Source organism: Ictidomys tridecemlineatus, chromosome 3 (assembly GCF_052094955.1).
Source record: "Ictidomys tridecemlineatus isolate mIctTri1 chromosome 3, mIctTri1.hap1, whole genome shotgun sequence".
Taxonomy (NCBI): Eukaryota; Metazoa; Chordata; class Mammalia; order Rodentia; family Sciuridae; genus Ictidomys; species Ictidomys tridecemlineatus.
Genome location: NC_135479.1, coordinates 147,736,612 through 147,762,567, shown reverse-complemented (window position 1 = coordinate 147,762,567; position 25,956 = coordinate 147,736,612). Strand labels below are relative to the sequence as shown.

General features: G+C 41.3%; 1 protein-coding gene across 6 annotated transcripts in view; it reads left to right on the top strand.

Moving 5' to 3' along the window:
* LOC110598395 (uncharacterized) overlaps window positions 1-23,168 on the top strand; it is a 62,235-nt gene extending 39,067 nt beyond the window's left edge. For 3 of the 6 annotated variants that reach the window (XM_078044160.1, XM_078044158.1, XM_078044159.1), the window contains 5 exons: window positions 578-716; window positions 1,495-1,670; window positions 4,422-4,723; window positions 5,886-5,997; window positions 10,940-23,168. The gene's annotated coding sequence lies outside the window, so the exon portion shown is untranslated. The remainder of the gene's footprint in view (window positions 1-577; window positions 717-1,494; window positions 1,671-4,421; window positions 4,724-5,885; window positions 5,998-10,939) is intronic. The other 3 variants (XM_078044163.1, XM_078044161.1, XM_078044162.1) reach the window with 3 other exon arrangements.
* The last annotated feature ends 2,788 nt before the right edge of the window (window positions 23,169-25,956 follow it).

The window sequence follows — 25,956 nt, the reverse complement described above, 5'->3', positions numbered from 1 at the left end:
TCAGGAACTGATAGACTACTTTTTCCAGGGCTGCCGTGGGGGCGAGGGTACCAGGGATTGAATTCAGGGGCACTTGACCACTGATCCATCCCCAGCCTTATTTTGTATTTTGTTTAGAGACAGGGTTTCATTGAGTTGCTTAGCACCCCGCATTTGCTGAGGCTGGCTTTGAACTCTTGATCCTCCTGCCTCAGCCTCCAGATCTGCAGGGATTACAGGTATAATGCAAATGTACCCAGCCTGATAGACATTTTGATTTATCAGTTTTTTAATTTCCCTTGTACCAATTGAAGCTATTCATGTCACCCCCTTAAAAGGTAAAAGAGTTTCATTGGGTTTAAAATATACTTTAAAAATCATTATTATAACATATATTTATTAATATGGATAAGCCCTGTGTGGCTATCAATGTATTGCATATGGCAAAATTATCACACTGTTTAAGAATATGTTTTAATGTTGAAAACTACAAAGAGAAAAGCAAAAATTGTCCCATAATCTTCTCAGATTGCCTCCATTGATATAATATGCAGATTTTGATGATTTTTCTGGGACTTTCCTTTACTGGGTTTGTCAGAATTACAGAATACCCACAGGGAGAAGGAGAAATGGCACTTTGACCCAATTCTTGGCACCAGGCTGAAGGACCACACATCCTGACCTGTGTTCAATAGTGGAATGAGAAATATCAAGACACAAATTAGGAGCTGGCTTCGGTAAGTCAATAGAACAATTAAAAGTAGGAAAGTTCATGAGGAAAGGGTAGAATTAAAGGTGGCCCAATGACAGACTTGAAGACAACCATAGAAAATATCAGGTCCATGAAAAGGCAAGTATGGGAATCAAGATCCCAGGTAAAGTCTCAGATCTAAGCAGTTAAGGTTGTAAAGAGAGCAAGAGTAGATGTGGCATAGATTCAAATGCCATGTCCAAAAGCATTTGCCATGGATGTTTTCTGGAGATACTCAGGCCCCTCCCATGGATGGCGCTCTGCTGGTTCACAAAGCCTGCAGTTTTGCAGGCATCAGATGGTGTCACATTCGGTTAGGAAGTGGTCACTACGTTTAGTGGAATGTAAGACCTCATAGCTCTATGAAATGATATTGGTAGACTCAAAATAGGGTTGGGAAAGCCAGGATCATTAAGGATGTCAATCTGTACTCTGAGGTCTACAAAGCCTAAGTAAGGTTGGGGGTCAGGATGCCAAGAATAGCATTATAGTTGCATTATAGGCAATGTGAATTGGGCTTTCTGATACTTGGATTGAAAACCATCCTAACTAACTGTGTGTGTGTGTGTACGTGCACGTGTTGTATTTTAATGAATGCAGATGGATAAAACAAATTCTGAAAGACTATGCAAACAAAATTCTATATAAACAAAAATGTTAAAGATTGTTATCTGATTAAGGTATTATGAGTATTTTTTTTCCTTTTGCCTTGATTGTATTTTTAATTTTCTTTTTTTTTTTTTTTAACAATGAACTTCTATCAGCTAATATTCTTGCAAGCCACAGAGGTGATCAAGCCTTAAATGGAAGAGGAATTTGTTGAAAGGATATTGGGAACTCACACAACTACTGGGCAGTGTGCAAAACCAGGTTTGAAAAGAAGGCAGACTTCAAGACAGCCACGCAAGGGAGCCCCCAAAGCATACCCAGACCAAACATGGTGAGGATGCTGCTCTTTTTGTCTTTTTTCCTCTGGGGATTGAACCCAGGGGTGCTTTGCCACTGAGCCACATTTCCAGCCCTTTTTATTTTCAGACAGGGCCTTGCTAAGTTATGTAGGACCTCACTAAGTTGCTGAGGCTGGCTTTAAACTTGTGATCCTCCTGCTTCAGCCTCCTGAATTGCTGGGATTACAGATACATGCCACTGTGTCCAGCAGGATGCTGTCGTAGCTGCCACTAACCCCTGGCCACCACAGCTCATATTGCCACCCAGCCTTAAATTCTGGATACCACAGATGCTGACATGAAAACTCGATATTGCTACCTCTTCTGCCTTTACCTGTCCCCAAAGTGGAAACTTGCTTCTTGGTGACAATAGCCCCTGCTTCAACATTCAAGGAATGTTTGACTTGAGCTTAGGATACTTTTCCAAATCCAAGGACTAAGGAGCCGGGAAAGTGAAAAATCTGAACATTAATCATTAGTAGAATGGAAAATAAAAGAACAAATAAAATTAAGAAATTCCCTTTACTTTTGTAATATTTTTGAAAATGTAATAAAGCAAGACAAAGTGAAACTCAACCCACATCAGACCATATCAAAACAAACAGAACTGAAAGTCTAATAGCAATATAAGCACTTCGAGAAAGACCACTAATTTTTTTCTAAAATAGGAAAAGTAAATACATAAATATATAAGATGCATCTGGGAAAAAAAGGATTTTTATTAAGTCACTGAATTTATATACCTTTCATTTTTGAAACACATTTATCTCACATTTCCTGATTTTCTAAACAAAGTCTAAAAATACATAATTCCTACCATCTTTTCAGTCTCTCTAGTACATTTTGTCACCAGAAGCTATTTCTTCTAATGTACTAACAGATATAAAATATAAATTAAATATAAATAAATTAGTGTTAGATGTCTTAAGCAGCTCAGCTTCCTCAAAGCACAGTTAACTGAGTAATAAATAATGCATCTCCACTCAGTTATGTATATTTTTGCCATAAAATAGAAATTTTTAAGTGGTCAGGAATAACATGCTCAATGACACATTTACTTGCATTAATAATATATATATATTTAAACAGAAAATTTAGACTGTGATTCAAAAATATCCAAAGACCTATGTACAACTAAGTATATTTACTTTTATTGTCTTTGAATTTTCTTTCCTGTAATTTTAGAATATAAATTCCAATTTTTTTTTCTTTAAAATGCCAGTTTTATGAGGTCAGTTTCAGTAGTTACCAGGGTGATGTAGATGTTGGCAAAGGAGTTCCAGCTCGGGTATAGACTTGCAGGAACAAAACTTCTAAAGCTTCAGGACACAAAGAGGGATAGAAAGGAGAGGTCACTTTGTAACTTAAAAAAAACCTTCTTTGGGAAGACACAGGAGACCACCCCCATTCCCACCCCTGCTTAGGGGCTCCCAGAAATAGTTGGGAAGGATTTTAGAGTGGTCAGATTTCCCAGAATTGAAGGTGACAACACTTAAATGCCACTTTTCCCATTACTGTGACCCTATTCTATTTCAGACAGGTGTGGCCTAGAACAACACGGGTTATATTCAGATGTGTTTATTTGTCATTTTAAGGCACACAGGAATGCCAGAGAGTTAAAAATAGTTGTAGGTAGGTGAAATGGTTATGGGTAGTTTTTGTGGTACAATTTAATAATAAATAAGTAGTTATTCTTGGACTGTTTTCACAAAAGTAACAAATATTAGACATATAAAAATATAAAATTGTTGCCAAAAAAATCTATATTTTACACATTATGCTTGTATATACATATAGCCACATATGCTGTAAAGGCACACGTCATTTACTTTTATTTGGGAACCTCTGATTGGATACTTTAAGGGTCAGTGATGTCCTCTACACAGTGACCATTGGCATCCTTTGCATTCAGTAGGAAAAGCCAAAGTATTCTGAGACAGAGGAAGAAAGGTTTTATTAGAATCCAACTAGGGAGAAGAAGATGAGATATTACTTCCTGCACATCAAGAAAAGATGAAAGAAGAAAGCAAATGATACAATCTCAAAAGACATGGGGTCCTTGGGGTAATATTGAACTGTGGACAGAATGTGTCTTCTGTTCTAATTCCATCCCACTTTCATCACCTTGAACCTCAATTTCTTCCTTTCTCTTTCATCTCTTTAGAAAATTCATGGGCTGGGGTTGTGGCTCCCGAGGTATAGCGCTCACTTAGCATGAGTGAGGCACTGGGTTCGATCCTCATCACCACATAAAGTAAAATAAAGATATTATGTCCACCTATAACTAAAAAATAAATATTAAAAAAAGAAAATTAATGAAAGTAGGTTTTGTTTCTTTGCCTTACTCTGTTCTGTTACTTAGGGCTTTCTTAGCATAAGAGTTCATCCTCTGAACTCATTTTTCTTTCTTTTAAAAAAATATCATTTTAGTTATTAGTGGACCTTTATTTTACTTATTTATATGTGGTGCTGAGACTTGAACCCAGTGCCTCACACATGCTAGGCAAGGGGTCTACCACTGAGCTACAACCCCAGCCCTGCCTCTATGTTCTTTTTATGGTGGAGAGGGTGGGTTACCAGGGATTGAACTCAGGGGCACTCAGCCACTGAGCCACATTCCCAGCCCCCTTCTCTCTCTCTCTCTCTCTTTTTTTATATTTTATTTAGAGACAGGGTCTCACTGAGTTGCTTTGAGCCTCGCTCTTGCTGAAGCTGGCTTTGAACTCATGATCTTCCTATTTCAGCCTCCAGAGCCGCTGGGATTAGAGGTGTGCGCTACCATGCCTGGCCCTGCCTCTGTGTTCTTGATCGTAAGATATGGTCTCATTCTGAAGCACAGACTGGAATATCCTGGACCCCACACAATGTTCTCTGAGGCTTCATAAGATCCCTCCATGTGAAGCTGGCCATGAACACACTGCAGCCTAACTCCTAGGCTGCTGCCTACTCTCTTGTGCCATGGATGTTTATCTGCCAGGGATGAGCTTTGTTATAGATCCTGGCCAATTTCTGTATAATTTCAGTGATGGCCTGACTCCTTTTACAGGTGAATTCTATTCCTATCATCCCCCAAAATATGCTCTGCCAATATCCATAACTCCTCTGATCTTTAGAAGGCTTGGGAAAGATGTCATTCCTCATTTAAGTAGTGTAGCTAGAGGTGCCCCTCAGCTGTCCTTGCTGCTCTACTGCTCTGTGGAGGATTTCTAGGGTTTACTATGCTTTAACCTCAGAGGTCTCTACAGACTTTATGAAAAACATTCAACCAAGGCCATGTTGTAGGTCTTCCACTTCACAGGTCACATGACTTCCCCAACCCCACTCCAAGTGGCTTGCTAATTCTTGAAATTATCTGATGAATTTACTTCTGGCTGCAGAAGTTCTTCAGCGATTATGAGAAGGCCTCAATTTTGCTATATCTAGTCTATACCCTACCACATCTGACCACAGGTATTCATGGTCTAGTAAATATAGAGGAAACTTCAGATACCCTGACAGAAGCCTGAGTCTGAGGTCCAGGTTTCTACTAGTTGGGGCTTACTGGTCAACTCCCTATGTCTTGAAGAAGAAAGGACTGCCAGATAATGGGCTTTCTGCTAAACACCTAAACATGAGGAATTTGACTAATTTCAGTGGGATCAGATGGAGCAACCCAGAGTTTATAGAGACAAACACACCCACCGTGAAATACTGTAGCCTAAAGATCTGTCCTCTTGCCCTTTAATGTGCACGTGAGTCATATGGGGATTTTGTAAAAATGTAGATTCTGATTCAGCAAATCTGGGTGGGGCTTGAGAGTCTGAATTTTGAACAAGTTCCCGGGTGATACTAATACGGGCCCTAGAACCATACTTTGAGTGGCAAGACTCTGAAGGAAGGAGAGCAGATAGAAAACATCCCAGAGTTCAGATTCCATTCTATGGACGAAATTTTATTGAAGCTGGATAGGAAGGCACCTTTAGGACAAATGGAAATGGGCTTTATCCATTTGGCCCTTGTCACATTCTCTTAAGGAGACATTTGTGTGTGTGTGTGTGTGTGTGTGTGTGTGTGTGTGTGTGTGTGTAAGTAAGTAAGCAGAAAAAAGGGAACTGATCAGTGCTTAAGAGGAATCTAGACATATGTTGGTATTTCCACCCCCCTGCACACATAACTCCTCATTACTCCCCTAATAACACCCCACCCCTCACCTTCCTGCCTTCATCTAGTGATGCTGCAATGATGGATCATTTAAGCCCTAGCACAGGGCAGAAGAGAGGATGTGAAATTGCCCAGGAACTCCACAAGGGTTAGTCTTGACAGCTGGGGTTTTCAGATAAGGTAAGAGCATCTTTCTGTTCAATCTCTACCTGCTGTCCAGGTGGTAGTTGCAGCTTGCTGGGCTTGGTATTGTGGGAGTTGGAAGTAAATAAATAAAACCTATCCCAACTCTCAAGAGCTTACCAGCTGGTGAAGAAAAGGCATGTGGGCAAATAACAATGGGAACAATGCATTGATTCTTCAACAGGCTTATGACAAATAAGGTATGCCTGTATTTGACATACCTGGCATGGGGGCAGGGCATCAACTTTGGGTAAAGACTTAGAAAAGGCCTCCCAGAAGGATGACCTGGGAGCTTGAACTTTTCCAGGTGGAGAAGGAGGAATGGGAGGATGTTGTAATCCGAGTACCCAGAGGCTTCCTTCAGGGAAGGGCTAGGAAGAGAGAGCAGCCTCAAAGAGGAGAAATCCCAAAGGGATTGCAAAGGGCCTGAAAGTGGAGCCAAGGCTCTTGCTGAATATTGGATAAATGTTTGATCAGATGGAGCACTACTGAGGTAGAAAGTTTTTCTCTTTCCACTTTTAATATTTCTCTGTGTGATTTTTTGGGTGGTGGTGGGGGCACCTCAGGGCCTTATGCATGCATATACTCTACCACTGAGCTACACCCTCAGCCCCTCTCTGAGTGATCTAATAAGTATGTCTAGTAAGTTAAAGGTAGATAACAAGAGTTGATTGCTGTCATGAAAATGGTGATTATGAGCTTCTCAAAGACCTTGGTGCCAGAAAGAGACCAAAGTCAGATCACATACTTCAGGGACAGGCCAATTGCTTGGAACCAGCTGCAGTATTGGAAAGTGGCATCATTACCATCTAATGGCCCAAAGCCAGGGTGTGAGCCCTGTCCTTGGCATGTATAGTCTCTTCAGGTGTGGAATTGCCATGGCTTCTACAAGTCACTTAGCATAATCTCCTCGGTCCTCTTCCAGTTCTTAGCTCCTTGGATTGGTTACTGGAGAGCACTGATCCAACTCTTGAAAAGGCCAAATGGATATCATTAGACAAAAAATTAATTTACACTAAAGTATAACAAAGTACTCAACAAATGTCAATGACTAATGTTGCCTCTGTGTCTAATTTGATAGGGGAGAGGAACTGATGGAGGAACTACAGAGAGCAGGAAGAGGAGGGGTGGGGTGGGGGAGTGGGCTGTCCCTAAGAGAAGAAACAAATACAGGAAGAGGCAGCTGGTTTAGCAGTGCCTTTGATTTTACTTGTTTACCTTCTCCTGGGAAGGGGCAAATAGAAGTTGCTAGTGACATTATTTTTAGAACCATTTTCAAATAGCATGGCTAGCAAAAGCTGTGGGTGTTGTTTTGCTGGGGAGAGGGTTTAGCATGGCTAATTTTGTTAGAGAGTGGCTTTGTTCCTAGATGCAATCAGCATGTTACGTTAGAAATTCTGAAGAAAGAAGTTCTCATATCAGTGGCCCCTGGATAATGTCTGGGGACTCTTTTGGCACCATAAGGGTCCCTGGCATGGCCTTCTGCCATTGCTCAGTTGGGGGTAGTTGGTCAGAGCTCTCTTTCCTGTTTTTTTTTTTTTCCCCCACTGGGTTCCAGTTCTCTGGGTTTCCTTATTAACTACCAAATTCTTACATTGCTCAGAGAGAGCACAATCCTTACAGATTGTGAAGAAGATATCTCTGGATAAGGAAACTGATGTATAGACAGGCAGAGCCATTACCAAGCAGTGAGGGTCAGCATCAGAAGGAGGCCAGGACTGATGGGACAGGGAGATGGAAGGGGCAGGGACTAGGGGTTTCTTAGGAGCTGTATGACACATTAGGCAAGTGAGCTAATTTCTCAGGGCTCAGTTTTCTATAAGATGGAAATAAAAACAATTAGTATAAGTGGGAAGGTCTGAAGAAGATAAAGACCCGCAAAGAATTTAAAGGAGACGAAGACTGGGGCACAGAGTCTGGCACTGAGTGTTTGCTGCCATTTCTTTCCAGTGCCTGCCTCTGGATCTCCCTCTGAGTACCCTGCTTCCTCCACCATGCCACTGTCCTCCTGTGGGAGGCATCTCAGCCTCCAGTGTCATTCAGAGATGCCTCTCTTCTAGAAGGAGGGGTTCTCACTTGGGGCAAAACAAAACCACAATAAATATACGTTACAGTTAAGCATCTGAGTTGCCAGAGAGCTAGTAAATGTTTGTGTGTGCTGGTGGTGATTTCTGAGAGGATCCCCCCTTGTGATCACTTCTTTCTGCCCAGCACAGGGGCTATAAAGGGACCCTTTATCAAAAAGACTTGGTGGCTGGAGCTAGTGTTGCTCTGACTGAGTCTGAAGGAGGACAGATATTTTCCTGGGCCACAAATTCTTCAAATCCCCGCCCCCATCCCAAAAAGCTCTTTTCACCATCTGAGTGTTAAAATCCCAAAGGTCAAGGTTAAACAGATTGGGAAAGGGTCTAGGGGAGCTGCTTTTAACCTACTCTGGGATTTCTCATATTTGGATAATACCCAATCCTCTTTTTTACTGTGATAAAATGTTGGTGTTGTAAAATTTAGCATTTTAACCATTAAAGTTCAGTGTCAATAAGAAGAGTCACACTACTGTGCAACTACCACCACTATCTATCTCCAGAAACTTCACGATCCCACATTGAAATTCCACTCCCACTAAACACTAACCATCCCTTCAGTTTCCCCGCATGCCCCTGGTAACCATTACTCTGTCTCTATGAATTCTAGGTATCTCATATAAGTGGAATCATGCAATAGCTGTCCTTTTATTTTATGGATTCTTTTATGTGAAAAATATTTATTATAGACTTGCTTTACTGAATATTCTGATGTTGTGTGTGCGTGCGTGCGCACAAGCACACACAGAAGTCCTAAACTTAAAGCTTATACAATTGTAAAAACAAATTATCAAATGAAACCATAATCATCCACAAAATCATGTACAATTTAATGTGAGAGCTGATGCTTTGCTGAAGCAACAGTTCAAAGTCGTTTAATAATAGAAATAGTTTTAGATCTGCTTCTATATTTAATTTGTGTTTGCATTTTTGGCTTTAATTATTTTAATGCAGAGAAGAACGGTTTGCATATGTATATTACGGGAAGTGTTACTAGTAACATCAAAGCTTTGTTTGACAGTGCAGGATAATCAGACTACTCACTTAACTATAATGCTGCCAGCAAGCAATTCTTGAAGGCCAAGTTTAATGAGGTGTTACTAGATAATAGCATAAAATTATCTTTTCTTGGAGATAAAACTAGCACTGTGGTTTTATTGAAATCTGAATTAAAGGAACGTCTAATCTAAATCTTGTTAGAATTGGGAACAGCAAAATCCTTTCTTGTGATTATCTACAACACTTGCTGCTAATGATTTGCAGCAAGTTGGTACACACAGAGATAAGTGCCAAGCAATAGAATTGGAATACAAAATTAACAGCTATGGGCAAGCTCTCTTGAGTTCAGCATACTTAAAAAATGATAAAAAATACTTTTGATTCTTTTTTGCTATGAAACAAACTGTCCCAAAATGTAGTGGCTTCAAACTACAGTATTTGGCTTAAAAATCTAAGATTTGGGCAGGGCTTGATGGAGACCATGTGTCTCTGCTCCACTTGATTTTATCTGAGGTGGCTTAGACTGAGGACTAGAATCATCTAGTGTAAAAGTTGGCATTTTTTTTTCTGCAAAGCACCAAATAATAAATTATCTCGACTTTTATCTGGCTCTATGGTCTCTGTTATGATTCAATGCTGCCATTGTAGTACAAAAGCAGACATAGAAAAATGGACATGATTTGTGTTCCAATACAACTGTATTTATAAAAAGAGGCAATTGACTAGATTTGGACACAAGTCAAAATCTGCCAAGCCCCAGTATGGAAGTTTGCTCACTGACACATCTGGCAGTTGATGCCAGCTGTTGGTTGGGGTCTTGTCTGGGTCTTTTGATCAGAACACATTTCCTTGTGGCCTTCATGGTGCCTAAGCTGCCTCACAACACAGAGCTGTTCTTCAAAACAAGTGTTCACAATGAGCCAGGCAGAAGCTTTTTTATAACTTCACCTGAAAAGTCATGAGACATCACTCCTACCACATTATTTGTTGAGGCCATCACACAGACATCCAGGTTGAAGGGAAGGAAATATATGTAAGATTAAGGTTTTCTTCTCTGTCAAAGTTAAATCTATAGTCTGAGTTTCCTAATGTGTAACAAAATGTGTTTGCTCTCATCTAAAACCTAAATTTCACAGCGTCTAGTTAGGTGGGGACATTTCTCAGTTACAAAACCATATGGTTAAAAAGTACTCATTTTGAGCCTCCCAGCATATCTCCCTTTGTCCTTAGTGTTCCAATCCTAATGCCTATGGTGTACTAGGTGATCCAATGGTAACTACAGCTCTTCCCCTTGCCCTCCTATCAGAGCAAGTCAATGCTGCATTAGGGATAAAACCTGGGCAAACTTCCCATCCACTGTCCATGCTTGCTAGATTTGTTTTGTAAGCTTCCTCAGAAGTAGTTTGTATTGCCAAGTAACTTTTGAGCATGCAATTGATTTCTTGCAACACCAGATATTTCTAACATATAGATACCTCCTCCTCGTCGTCCTCCTCCTCCTCCTCCTCCTCTTCTTCTTCTTCTCCTCCTCCTCCTCCTCTTCCTCCTCCTCCTCCTCCTCCTCGTCCTCCTCGTCCTCCTCCTTCTCCTCCTTCTCCTCCTTCTCCTCCTCCTTCTCCTCCTCCTTCTCCTCCTCCTCCTCCTCCTCCTTCTTCTTCTTTTTAATTGACAGAATGCCTTTATTTCTTTATTTTTATGTGGTGCACCCAACCAAACCCAGTGTGCCTCACACATGCTAGGCAAGCACTCTGCCACTGAGTTACAGCCCCAATTCTAGATGCCACTTCTTGATGGGATAGTGACAAGATTCCCTCAAAGACACCACTAAAAGTCCTGAATTGTTTTTAACTGTTTTCCAGATTCTTGGAAGTTCTTCAGTCACCTCTTCACAGCTGCTAGAAAAGTGAGGAAAAGATCCTCTTCTTCACTGTTGTCTGCATCTCTGGTTGATGTGCATCAGATTCAAGGGTCATCTTCCAAAAGTCACCCTTAAGGTTTTGCTTGGTGCCCTGTCTGGAGCACTATATACCTAATGCAGGTGCAGTTGGTACAAAAGAAGAATAGGAACCTTTTCCTGCTTAACCATGAGACTGACTCCTCATTCTCAGTTCTTAAAGAAATAATTCTCAAGAGTGCTGCCCACTCTGACAAAGCCTTTGCTGACATCTTCTTTCAACAGGTGTAGTTTTTTTAGAAGATGACATGGGAAGCAAGTCTACAGATGTCTCCATTCACACAACAATGATAACTACATTGAGATAACGTATCTACAGTCTCTTGGGGACAATGCCAGCACACAGACTTCAATATGTGATTGAATGTCAGGCTGGATGGTGGTGCTGGTCCACACCTCTCACATTCAAGGGTGACTTGTCTCTGGGTTGTTGGGTGTTGGGCTTCCCACATTTGATCCAGGGACTTCCATGCAGGCAAAGAGTCAAATAGGCACTGGACTTTGAGTTCCTTTATTGAGTAGTGAGAAGGTAAGTATTGGTGTATCTCAAAGATGGGGAGACATGGTAGAAAGCTTTCATGTTTCTGTTGCACTTGGCAACCAGAGGCTGAGCCATGGGCCCTCCTTCTCTCCTGTGCATCCTGGACAGGGGTCTCTATCTAAAGATACTCTCCCTCTTTCTGGCTTTTCTTTCCCCTCCTGAGAGCCAAATCCTCTCTATATGACTCATGTAGTCAGTGTAGAGATAATTCTTATGTCAGAAGCAGCAGCCATTCATTTGCAAGGAGAGCAATGACTATTCAGAAAACAGGTCTCCTCTCATCATGCAAATACCCCTAATTAAGAAATCCAGAGTCAGATTCTGTGTCATGGAAACATAATTTTCTTTGACTCAGAGAGTTTCAGGGATTGCTGCAGGCTATGAACCTTTCTTAGTTTCCTGGGTTAAACAGCATAATTCTTTGCCCTGAATTTTCTTGGACAGAAGCAAATTCAATCTAACATTGATGAAGTATCTTCCAGGTGCTAGGCTGGCCCGAGTGACTCAAGAAATAGGAGGGAACAATGACTGAGTTCCCGCCTTCAAGGAGCTTGCAAAGGAGTCAAAATCTTTAAAAGGTAAACTCTGTTGTGTGTGTGGATCCTGATAGAAAGGTGGAAACTGGATTTGGACACTGTTATTGGTTGAGTTGTGTCCCTCCAAAATTTATATGTGTAAGCTGCCTAGTACCTCAGAATGTGACTTTATTTGGAAAGAGAGTCTTTTTAAAATCTTTTTTTCCCACATTTAAAAATATATATATATATTTTTTTAATTGTAGATGGACACAATACCTTTATTTATTTTTATGTGGTGCTAAAGCTTGAACCCAGTGCCTCACAGGTGCTAGGCAAGTGCTGTACCACTGAGTTACAACCCCACTCTCCCACATTTTTTTTATTGGTGCAATATAGTTGTACATAATGATGGGACTTGTTGTTACATATTCATACATGCACACAATATAACAATATAATTTGGCCCATTTCACTCCCCAGAGATTGCCCCTCCTTTCCAGCATCCCACCCCCGATTCCTTTGATTTTCATGAGATTCGCTCCCACCTTTCTTTTCCTTTTTCTTCTCTAGCTTCCTCTTATGAGAGAAAAATACGCCTCTGACCTTTTGAGTTTTATTATTTTGCTGAACATGATGGTCTCTAGTTCCTTCCATTTTCTTGCAAGTGACATAATTTTCTTTTTTCTTTTTCTTTATGGCTGGGATATATATATATATATATAATTTTCTTTGTTCAGTCATCCATTGATTGATAGACACCTAGGCTGATCCATAGTTTGGCTATTGTGAATTGTGCTTCTATAAAAATGATTATGTCTGTATCACTGTAATATGAAGACTTTAATTCTTCAGGATGAATATCAGGGAGTGATAAACCTGGGCCATATGGTGGTTCCATACCTAGTCTTTTGAGAAAACTCTGTATAATTTATAATTCCACCAAGAGTGTAAAGTGTTCCATTTTCTGTACATCCTCTCTAGCATTTATTATTATTGTATTCTTGATGACTGGCATTCAGACTGGTGTGAGATGAAATCTCATTGTAGTTTTGATTTGCATTTCTTTAGTTGCTAATGATATTGAACCTTTTCCATACATGTGTTGGCCATTTGTATTTCTTCTTTTGAGAAGTATCTGCTTAATTAATTTGCCCATTTATTAATTATTTGATTTTTTTCGTGTAAAGACTTTGAGTTCTTTGTATATTCTCATGTTAATCCTCTGTTAGAAAGTAGCTAGCAGAGATTTTCTTCCATTCTATAGATCCTCTCTTCACATTCTTAATTGTTTCCTTTTGATATGCAGAAGTTTTTTAGTTTGATTCCATCCCATTTATTAGCTCTTGGCATTATTTCCTAGGTTTTAGGAATCATATTGAGAAAGTCGTTACCTCTGCCCCATATGCTATATGACCCTATGCTTTCTTCGAAAAGGCTTGTGTAGTCTCTTATCTAACTCCTAGGTCTTTGGTCTATTTTGAGTTGATTTATGTGCAGGGTGAGAGATAAAAGTCTAATATCATTCTTCTACATACAGATAACCAGTATTTCCAGGACCATTTGTTAAAAAGGCTATCTTTGAGATACTTTATAGAAGCAGTTAAGTTAAAGGGAAGTCATTAGGATGGGCCATAATCCAATATGGCTAGTATCCTTGTAAAAGGGGGGAATTAGACCTCACAACAGTGGCTTCTGACCCCAGGCCCGGGTCATTCTGGCCAAAGCATGGGGTGCTGCAGCTCTGGAGTGAACAGGGTGACTGCTGGAAAGAAGACATCTGGCTGCATTCCACTGGTATGGCTTCTTTTCCTGAGGGTAAAAATCTTTGCTTGTGACATCAGAAGAATGTGTGGATGAATCTGCGTCCTATTTCCAGTTTTTTACTCTATTTTGTGGAAGGAGCTGTAGCAATAACAGCAAGATTAACCAGGTCTTTCTCTTTCTTGGTACCTTCACCTCTCTGTAACTGCTCATGGCTAGACACCATCCAGAGAAGTGTTCATTGTTGTTGTTTGAGGATGTTGGGGAAATTAGGTCTAAGATTTTAGGGAGTGCTGTGGTTTGAAATGTATCCCCTCTAAAATTCAGTTGTTTCCCATGTGATGGAATTAAGAGATGGGGTCTTTAAGAGATGATTAGGCTATGAGGGCTCCTTCCTTGTGAAGGTAATTAGGACCTGCTGAGAGCCATTACCAAGTAGGAATGACGCATCATAATCCTTGCCAGTGTACCCCATGTTAAATGGACTTGCCTTGGAAATTTGCTGCGACCTTGCTTGTGTGTTTGAGAAAGGTGACCCTGCTCAATCACCAGGGTGGATCCAGGATTAGGGTGTATCTTGCAGGAAATATCCCAGTCCTTGGGTTTAAGGCGTGACAATAGGAGTTTTAGGGAAGTTGGAGGTTGAAGATTATTCCTGCTGGGAGTAGGGCGTGCCTGCTGCCTGAGTTCCCGCTGAGTTCTTCTGGAGAGAAAGTATTTAGGACTTGAATTGTGCGGGAGATTGGGATTGCCCCTGGACCTGTGTGGAGGCCGTGTGAGAGCGGGAATAAAGAATTGGTGTTTGAACCTACAAAGCTGTGCCTCCTGATTCTGTGCCAAGCTGAGACACTGGCATTTGGCAAGGACCCTTATAATAGAGGCTTCACACAGTGTTTGGTTCACTTGCCCTTCTGTCTTCTGCCATGTGAGGACACAGCTGTCCTCCTCTCTAGAGGAAGCAGCTCTCACCAAACTACTGAACCTGCCTGCACCTTTATCTTGGATCTGTCAGTCTGGAGAACTGTGAGAAGTACATTTCTATTCTTTATAAATCATCCAGCCTGTTAGCTTAATTTCTTCCAGCAGTACATGTAAGCCCCTGTCACAGTGCCTGGCACATAGTGAGCTCTCAGCAAATGTTTGCTTCCCTCTTTTCCAAAGAGACAGAAGAGATTCTCTGAAATGCTAAACTATCTGAGAGAAGGTACTATCTGAGAGAAGATAGTGAGACAGGGGTGAAGGACAGGTAGTCAGTGTAGATTGTAAATAATCAGGTTGGAAAGATAAGGGCTGATTATCAAAGAAAAGGAAATGGGTTGCTAACATCTCCATCTCAACCAGTTGCTAACAATTGGGAATCCACTTCCCAGCATAAGCAATTGCCCCAGGGCTGCTCCTTCCTGCCCAGAGGCACACAAGCTGAGGAAAACAGAGAAGGTGGGGGATTTGTAAAAAATCAAGACACATCCTCTTCTGTGGGCACCCAGTTCTAGGCCCCCTTCTCTCTGGAGAAATCTCTCTGTCCCTCTCTTAAATAAAACTTGTTTTGTATGCTTGCCTCGGCTTTTCTCAGGTCTTTCATGTTCATCACTGGGGAACTAGGACTCAATCTTGATTTCTAACACCCATATGAATAACACCAAATTCCTTTTTATCTGCTCATGATACTTGGTGCAAACAGAAAGGTGAGAGCAAAAAGAGAGTTAGCCCATCTTCAAAATGAAGCCAGAAATCTTGATTGAGGTCTATTAGGAATCAGGTATTGTATAAGATAGTGTGGAGATGCAGTGAGAAATTAAAAGTGGTTTTTGTCATCCACACTATGATAATCTATTTGCAAGGACAAGCTATGAGCATGTGAAGAGTTAAAAATAAAGGGGATGTATCTATGTTGGGGGGGGAACATATGCCTAATAAGTCAATCTGAGGACAGCTAGAACTGATCAGAGGAAGGGGAGGCCATTTCAGGCTGGTAGTTTGAATAAGGAGAGAGGGGCTCTGTGAGCAAAAGTGTAGAGCCTGAACTGGACCAGGGTATGGTCTAGAAACAAATAGCACACCCATTCGGCAGGAGCTAGGAGAGTTGTAGTTAAGTGGAACATGATGGAGGGCAGAGCTCCATGGGCAGGGTCCTCAAACCTCAAGCCAGTTAGGTTAGACCCTGCAGGAAGTGGGGAGCAAAGAAGGTTTTTTCAGCAAAGTAGGCGTGTGAATTGAACATGCATTCTGTGGCTTTACCCCAGTCTCAGCAGACCTGAGATCTGCACTCCTTCTAGCTCTTTCTAGTTGTCGTGGGGTCTCCTGAGTCTCTTGTTTAACATTTCTTTTTGTGCCAATGCTTGAGGAAAAAAACATTTTCGGCTTGGGTGACTGGCTATGGTATTTTTAAATAAGTAGCTTGTTTGTTTTCCGTGTAATGCGTATTCAGCATTGAACTTCCTGAAGTGGGTGGAAAGGACCAGGTAGCTTCAGAAAGCTGCTTTCCAACCTCCAGGATGCTGATTCAATGACTCAGCACAGAACGTTTTGCAATAGATCTCCAGAACCAGCCCAGCTGGCTTTTCCCAGGGAGAACTTGGTGTCCAAAGAGAACCTTAGCCTTAGTCCCTGCCCCACCCGGTAGGGTAGAAGTTCATTCTCTGCTCTAAGAGCACACCTGCAGCACGTGTTCTGGAACCAGCACTGGGGAATCCCAAAAGAGCTTAGGAATCAAGTTAGATTTCAGTGCAAACACTGGCTCAGCCTCTAACAAATTGTGTTTCTTTCTTCTTTACCCAACCTCTCCCAATTAAAGTTTCCTCATCTGTGAAACGAGAGACAATGACTCCTTTGTAGTGTGGTTATGAGCCTTAAATGAGACAAGTGTTAAGTGGCACACAGCAGGTATTCTATATTTGGATCTTTTTCTATTGCAAAATGCACAATATTTCTACAAAGGAAGCTATTTGTGTCTCTTGGCTCTACCTTTTAAAAAAAAAATCAGATTTCTTCATTTTCCAACCACACTCCCTTTGGCCCTGCCCTGATATCTGAGTCCTACAGGTGGATGTGCTCCCCCACAGAAAGTGTGCTTGACTGGGAAGAAGAGTTCAGATGAAAAGTTCTGTTGCCTAAAAAGTAGGCTGAGCCAAATTGCCATCCTCACTTGGCTAGAGCTGTTCCCCCAGAAATAAGTTGAAGACAATGACAGGGAATTCAGGTGTAAAGCAAGAAAACATAAAGGAGATTTTGGAATATAAATTTGTGTTTTCCAAATACCTTTCTAAGACATTTTTATCAGCTTTTTATTATTACTTTTTGTTTTAATTGTATTTAATATGTGTATAAAATTTAATATGTGTATATCAGCACATATTAACTGTACAAATTAGTGGATTTCATTGTGATATTTCATATATGCAAATGACATGCGTTTATCCTCTCTATGAAGCCAGATTTAAAGTTAGGTAGTCAGTGTAGTTAGGTAAATCAGGTCTAATATTGAGTGAAATCTAAAATGGAGGCCATGCTGAGAATGACTCAGGGAAAACAGGACAACTCATGGAATGTTTGTGAAGTCCTGAAAAGGCCCTAGGCCAAAGTCCACCTCAAAGAAATGTTAACCAACAGTCCCAACAGATTTGGAAATAGCCCATCCCAGAGAAGTGATAATCCCATCCCAAAAGGTGATAATTAGGCCCACCTGTGTCCCACCCCTCGGGCCTTCCAGCCTACATTCCATCACTGAAAGAACTATAAAAAGGGGAGACAACTGCACTTCCACGGATTCCACCTTTTGGGTCCCCTTCTTCCTCCGGGAGAAGTCTTTTCTTCTGTCCTTTAATAAATTTCTAATCTCTATTCTGGCCTTGCCTCGGCGTGCTTCTTTGGTGTTATTCTTCAACATCGGGGAGTAAGAACTCGTCACCGGTCAACAGCGGTAACATATTGGAGGTCCCACCGAGATATTCTACACCGAGGTAAGCGCCTCTCTACGCACCCCATGTCTGTTTGAGGTGCATCTTTCTCTCTCTCTTTCTGGAGGGTAAAGTGGGCACCCGTCGGCTACTTAAACGCAACTAGTGCAGCCGCCACTCTACAAGACTCGGGTGAGAGGTTTCTCGGCCTAAGCAGCTCTCAATCACCTGTTCGGTACAGAGCAGGCATGTTGGGTTCTGCCAAAGCCGTTTCCAACTTTTCTGTCTGGGCCTGGAGAGCAATTGGCGTGAGTACACAGTGTCCCGAATCCCGATCTGCCTCGGATGCGTGGAGGTGGAGGAAAGAGTTTGGAACAACTGCGGAATCGCGGTCTGGGCTACTCTCAGACGTTTCCAAAGGTTCCTTTCTCTTGAGCCCTCTCCCGACAGCCCTCAGGGGTATCTAGGGTGATCGGTAGATGAATGACACTGAGGGAAAGCTCCAATTACATTTGCCTCCGTATGGGCCATGCAACACTCCCAACCCGGCATCCATTCCTCCTGGATGCTTCCCTTCCTTCCCAGGTCAGAAACATTAGCAATTCAAGTTGTAGGACTGAGAAAAAGGCATGAGATAATTAGTAAGATCTGCCCAGGTTCTCTAAGGTGCATAGGTAACTTTCAATAGTCTGTTTTACTGCCCAATGTTTAAAATGAGCTGTGTTCCTTAAGCTGCTAAGAGAAGCATTTTTAGAATCAACTCCTCCAGTAATCTGCTAGTCTACAGAGTAAAGACAACAACAAAAGAGCACACGATTCTCTTTTGCAATGGGTATTCAGTGGTCGGGAGGAAAGCAGTAAGGCCCTTAAGTCTAAATCCTCCCAGGGTCTTTGGCACAGGGCAAACTGAGACCCTAGCACTTTGCTAAAAGGGACCAGAAACCCCTTGGCAAAGCCAGGTGAGAGACGGGTTTTCTGGACCGTTTAGGAAGCTCAAGGTTAGGGAGACGTCCCTAAGGAGAACAGTTTTCTCCGGCGCAGCGTGGGCGCCTGAGTCCTGTTTTCTTCTCACTCAGACGGGAGCTTCTCTCTCTCCAATACGCCAGGTGCACCACTAGCCTGCGTATTGAAAAATTGGGATAAATTTGAACCTCAGACGCTCAAGAAAAAGCGCCTCATTTTCTTGGCCTGGCCTCAATACAAACCTGGCCACCAGAGGGAAATATCAATTTTAATACAATTTTACAGTTTGATAAAATTTACAAAAAAGGAAATAGTGTGAGGTGTTGTATGTTCAGATTTTTTTTGCTCTAAGGGAAAATCCTAAATTATGCCAACAGTGTAAAGTAGACTTAGCTATGATATCTGCCATGGAGAGAAAAAAATCTTGGACTCACTGAGGAAAAAGAATCAGAAAAATTTGGGCTGATCAAAGTACATACACCCTTCCCCCTTCAAAACCTAAGGCAGATTAAAAACTGACTCTACTGGAAGGTTAGGAAATAAGCCAGATTGCCTGGGATTGGATCTATCCAAAGGAGCTAATCTTGCAAGTGAAAGGGAAACTGAGGAATTCCCAGCAGCTGCCAAAGCCATTTTCGCTTTGGGGAAATTTCCTCATAATTTCCCTGCACTGTAAGAATTACTCCACCTAAATGCAGTAAAGTCAGTCACACTGAGACCCTCTGTGAAAACATCTGGTCCACTCATGGGGAAATCTAAGGTGCCACTGATAGGAGTCATAATTAAATGAAGGTTCAAAACCTGGAGAGATATTTTCTTATCTGGTCTGTTTTAAAGGTTATAGATTGTTTCTTGGATGATTTTGGCTAAATGTGCTTTTTTGTAACAATCTGGTATCTGAATGGGTTTCTCAAGCATTGCACAATCTTGCATTTAAAAGTTAGGGTTAGGTAATTGTTAAGTTTGTGATTTCAGATAATTCATGCCAGAGAACTTAAATACTTAGGATAGAAAATTAAAAGAACTCTACTTCCAAGTTGGCAAGTAACTCCCAATCATTGTTTTATTTTTTCATCAATTTTGAACTGGGTAGCCTAAGGAGATTTCACTAGGTATACAGTGCATTGATTTGGGCAAGGATAGTAAATTATAATTTGGTATCTGTTTCTCTCAGTGTGTAGGATTTAGGAAAAGTGTTGAATTAAAACATTGGTCTGGCTTACTAAAATGACATTAATTAGCAACAGTCTTGGGAATTTTCAAAGCTTAATTTTAGATATACATGGTAGTGTGTGGATTTTTTCCAGGTGATTTAATGTAACTTTAGGAACTTCAGAACAAAGAAAGTAGCTTAATGATCCTGAAGGAACTTCTTCTGATGGTGTCTTTTATATTATCAAAAAAGATCCTATTTTCAGTTTTGTGTGAGCAAGTTTTTCTAGTGTAGGAAGATATAAAGATGAAATTTTGTAAATTGTATCTTATTTCTACTTCCAAACCTAAAAATTGTGACTTATGGTTAAAATGCCTTAGGCATGAAATTTCTGCTCAGAATTCCGGTTTTCCAGGTCCTTCCAGACCTCAGCCAGGGCTTACGCTGATATGCAAACAGAAGCAGCCTGGAGCTCAGGCCCCCCCCCCCCCAAAAAAAGAGTAAAAGTGTCTTAAACCAAAGAGTAAATTGTATGGCATTTACTAATTACTGGCCGGTCAATTTTTTTCTAGGACTTTTGCCTTTTCTTAGATTCTATATTTTTTTTGAGCTCATGATTTTCATCCTACAGAGAAGTTAATGTTTTTCTGATAAGTTCTATTTTTGATCAACTGGAGTTTTTTTTTAAACAAGTGCTGTTGTTTTAGAGAATTGTGCTATGTTATTTCTTTAAAAGCTAAACTTAGTTAATATAAAAACATCAATGTAATTGGTGCCATTAATGTGTTCATATCTTCCAGATATACAAGTCTGTAAGGTAGAAGCTTTAGAAAGAGCATTATATCAAGCAGGTATTCTCAAATTGTATGGTAATTTTAGGCTTAAAAGAAAAACATGTTGGAAGTTTATCATTTGTGTTCTATAACTGGACTTGTTATCAATAAGTTATGTAAAGTTCCATGTTACTTTTTACAGAGATACAATTTAAATGTATTTTTAAGTTAATGAGAGCTTAATGAGAGCCTAATCTATGTAAAGGTTTTATTGCAAAACACCAAAGTACTTTGCTACTTTTCTACAAAAGGTTAAAAGCTTTCAGCCTTTCTTTAATTCATGTTTTAGATGTGATATTATGTTGTGTTTGCTCACGTTCACAACAATTTATGTAGGCTTTGTAAAATGATGTCTAAAAAGCAGAGATCAGCTTCAGAACTATAGTATTTAAGACCGTTTTTGTCAAGTGTGTCTGTTTCTGCCAAGAGACTGCATGAAGAGCCCCACCTTGAGATAAGGCTCTATGTCCCATCTCACTGTATGTGAAAGTGACTATGAAAGAAGTAGGCCAGATTTCAGTGAATTTAAGGTTGTGTTCAAAAGTTGGTTTTTGTCATGATTGCCAGGATTTCAAACAGGGAATTATAATGTATAACTCTGCCAGAATTCAAGGTAGCTATTACATAAACTAAATGTTTTTATCCTAGTTAGTTTTGTTTTGTAGTTTGCTTTTAGATGGTCTAAGGATTGCCTGTTAATGTTTTAAAGAGGTACTGCTTTAAGAACTCACAACCTGGGTTAACTTAAGATAAGGAGTTATCACCTACAAGATAGAGAGATAGGTACTAAAGCCCAGTACTTAGTATAAGGCTGTTGAAACTTATTTGCTGGATGTTTAAGATTAAGTTTTAAAGTTAAAGTTAAAAGGGGCCAAGAAAACCAATGTTTGGCTCTTGCCCTCTGAGTCAGTCTGAATCAGGGGATAGGGTCTTCTCCAAAGGGCTCTGCAACTCTAGGCCACATAACCTCCTGATCAGGGAGATTAATGAGACCAGTGGAGGACAGAAAGCCAATCAGTGCATTTGCTGTGAAGAGGAGGGTCATCAGAAAAGGGAGACATCCCTGATGCTCCCGAGGGAAGACACATGGTCAAGCAAGGCCTGGACCCATCCTAGCGCAAATGGCACTAGCAGAACTGAGAAGCTGCTGTGAAGTTCCCAAGGACTCCCAGAGACTCAGCTGACTCTTAACAATAGATGGGAACAAAGTCAGTTTGACTTGCTTCATCTTAAACACTTAGCAAAGTCAGTCGAAGCCAAAACATAGCTATTCCTGGACATTTTTAAATAATTATAATAGTTAAATGTAACCTCCAACCATAAGTAAAACTGGAGGCTGCAAAAGAGATTCTTAGGTAAGAATGCCTGGTAACTGCCAGAATAGTTTTTAGTTTAAGGCCCACAGATATTCCTAACCTACACAGGTAGGCTTGGTGTTTGCTAGTATGGTTATCCAGCCCTAAGTAACAAAATTAGATTTCTCTATTAGACACAGAAGTCATACTAGTAAAAGGATTTTGCAAGATCAGATGACATTAAATTATTAAACTGTATCTTAAGGAAAAGGACATATGTAACCCTAAAAGTTAAATGTTGTGTTTACATCCCTGACATTTCTGGCAATGTGACAAATATCCTTAAAGATTTACATGCTCAGATAGAAGCCATGTCCTCAGCAACTTTGTCATGGAAACAATATCTTAGCTTCTGGTTCTTGGTACTTCCTGGTGGAAAACATTGTTAGTCTCTGTCTTTGCCATCATACTCATTGACATATTCCTGTGCTATGGCATTTATTGCTGCATCAATATGGCTCCAGCCTACTAATGAATTCTTGTTTCTCTTATAGACCACCCATCACTCGAATGGCCCTCCAGCCTATTACTTCTCAATTGGACTTTTAGCATGGACCACTCATAGACCCGATATTTTTAAAGGGGACTCCAAACTGCTTGCCCCGACATCGCCCCTTTTGTCAGCCTGAAGAAGCCAGAAAGATCTTCTTCGCCCCGTTTCCTTACAGCAGTAAGGAGTTCCCAAATTAGAGGGGGGAATGAAGCCAGATTTAAAGTTAGGTAGTCAGTGTAGTTAGGTAAATCAGGTCTAATATTGAGTGAAATCTAAAATGGAGGCCATGCTGAGAATGACTCAGGGAAAACAGGACAACTCATGGAATGTTTGTGAAGTCCTGAAAAGGCCCTAGGCCAAAGTCCACCTCAAAGAAATGTTAACCAACAGCCCCAACAGATTTGGAAATAGCCCATCCCAGAGAAGTGATAATCCCATCCCAAAAGGTGATAATTAGGCCCACCTGTGTCCCACCCCTCGGGCCTTCCAGCCTACATTCCATCACTGAAAGAACTATAAAAAGGGGAGACAACTGCACTTCCACGGATTCCACCTTTTGGGTCCCCTTCTTCCTCCGGGAGAAGTCTTTTCTTCTGTCCTTTAATAAATTTCTAATCTCTACTCTGGCCTTGCCTCGGCGTGCTTCTTTGGTGTTATTCTTCAACATCGGGGAGTAAGAACTCGTCACCGGTCAACAGCGGTAACATCTACACTACTACCCTTTCATGGGTCTCCTCTCCCCTCTCCCATCTGATTTTTATTAAACAAACACTTTAATAATGCTTGCTGTGTGTCAGGCATAGTTCAAGCTATTTTACACATTAATTCTTTCAGCCGTCACAGCAACCTTATGGGGTAGGTGTTATTTTTCCAGTTAACAGTTGGTGAAACTGGGTCATAAAAATGTTAAACAACTTAAAAACCATGTTTGACAACTTGCTGAGACCACACAGACATGTGGGGGACTTTGAGATAGGCATTGCAGTAGGAATAGAAAATTATTGCCCAAAATTTAATAGAGAATGAAACTCATATAAAATTCCTGCTTGACCAAAAGAAAAAAAAAAGTTTCAGATATCACAGAGAATTTAAACTTTGGTGAGTTGGCAACTTGCTGTCCTTCATGTGAGTAGATGAGAGAGACAGTCATGTATGGCTTCCCATGTGGCCATTTGAGAGCTGCCTCAAGACTATTCTGGCTTCTCTTACTTTCTTCCTAGATTTATTTGTTTCAGCAAAAATCTGCTGAGCATCAATCATGTATGAGGTACAGCAGTGGGTGTAGGGGACATCAGGATGATTACAACATGTTCCAGGCTTGGGGAGCTCACAGTCTAGTGGGGACTGAAATGAGATGCAGAAATGAGCCCATAGCCATATATGTACTAAAGAAGGGCCTCTGCAAGGCTATCTCTGCCTCTCTTTGCAGGAGTGAGCCTCATTCTTTCTCACCTCGCAAGTGAAACCAGCACATTTTTGATTTACAAGGAGAGGCCACTGCTGCAAACTGCCTACTGACCAAATCAAGTAGAATCCCTGTGTTCTTTGCCTGGCTTCCTCCATCCCCAAATCTCCCTCTTGTCTTGTTCCATTCTTTGGGATGGTCTCCCTTTCCTTCTTTTTTCTATCCTTTTGCTTTTCTCTTAAGAACTGACAGACCTCTTTCTAGGCCTCTCCCAAGCCCATGCATCTTGGGAAACCCTGACCCAGATTTGCCAAGCTTGCAACAGATTATTTGCCTTGTGACACCAGCATTTCCTGTCCTCCGTGGCCTCAATAGTGAACTGAACACCCAAGGCATTCCTTTTCAAATGGAGTTTGGTTGGGGATACTAAGATCAGGAACATTTTAGAGAGGAAGAGATCACAGTGGGTACCAGAGGTGAGGGAGAGCAAAGTCTGAAGAGAAGATGGTCAGCCTCCTGAACATCACTGGTGCAGCAGATCCCCCTTAAGGAAGCCCAAACACTGTTCCTGGGTAAGGTGTAGCAGCCAGAGGTAATGGGGAAACTGCTGAGGAAGGCAAGACTGAGGAAGGAGAAGATGTCCTCCAGCTAATACTGCTTGTTACCCAGGAACAAGCCTGTGAAAGTGGCATCTTTAGGAGAAGCCCTCCTGCTAGGAGATTTGGAGTACTACCACTTTCAGAGAAGCCAGCTGCTTCAGAGTCTGAATGTTTCATGCTGTGAACTCTTTGGAACGCAGAGAACCCAGATAGCTCTGCTCCCTTTGATGCTCAGCTCTAGTCCCAGAACAGGGTCTTTTCCCTCCTTTTTTTCCTTGCTTTCCTTTGCTTCACCTGTTTGTCTACACAGAAAGCCCCCCACTGAATATTTGCTGGGCTTATAGTTTGGACAAAGCTCTCTGATGGTTGCTCTAGAGGAGAGGCAACATGAAGACGCATGAAGACAAGGCTTTCAGGAACTTGCAATTCATGGAGGAGACCCATCTAAATATAATGTAATAAATACAGACACTGAAGAACTTTCATGGAATGTGCATTGACTTTTCCTTTTACCACTTTCAAAATGATATATTTCTTTAAAAACATGCTTCCTGCATCTGATTCTTTTTTTCTTCCTTTGTGAACTGTATTTAAAAGGGATAAGTTGATCCTTTAAGGAAAGAGGGCTTGGGACAGGCCAGGAGATCGGGAGAGACTTTGTTATGAACTCCAAGATTTTCAATCAGCAGAGAACATTTTCTGGGGTCAGAATGAGGCCTGGCTTCATGGTACACTTAGGACCAACAGAGACAAGCCTGGATGACGGCAGCAGAGGCAATGTTTACATCCCCAGGATTCCTTCACATAATTTACTGCCCTTTCTTCAAGAGCATAATCAAGAGTGTGCCAAAAGTCATGGCACACTCATCCCTTTAAGAATTTCATCATGGATTAGCCGGTCTTGGGCAAAAGCTTTAGAAAGGGAGCTGGAAAGGAGAAGAGGTGGTGGTGGTATATTTTGGGGCAGGTAGGCATGGTGGTTGGTACATGGCTTTTGAACCAAATTCTGCTTGTCATGATCGTTCAGCTAAAATTTGGGGGCCAACAGAAGTGAGGCAAAGAACCTCACCCCCCCGCTGGTACCTCTCCACAGGTGTGGCTGTATACTGAACCGGTAGTCAGTGACGGGTAAGATCCAATTACAATGGTACCAACCTAAGACAGGAGGCTGACGCCTTGAGGTCAGCTCATCCAATAACGGGTAAGAACCATATGTACTATTGGACAACCTAAGGCAGGCACAGTCCCTAAGCCACATGCTTGTTGTTTAAACAGAGAGGGGGAGATGTTGAGAGCCACAGCCAAGGGGCCCCAGCAAACTTCCAGCTGCCAGCTGATGATTGGCTCACAGCAGGCCCCAGCAACATCTAGCTGATTGGCTCCTCTGCGGTGATGCTCATTGGGC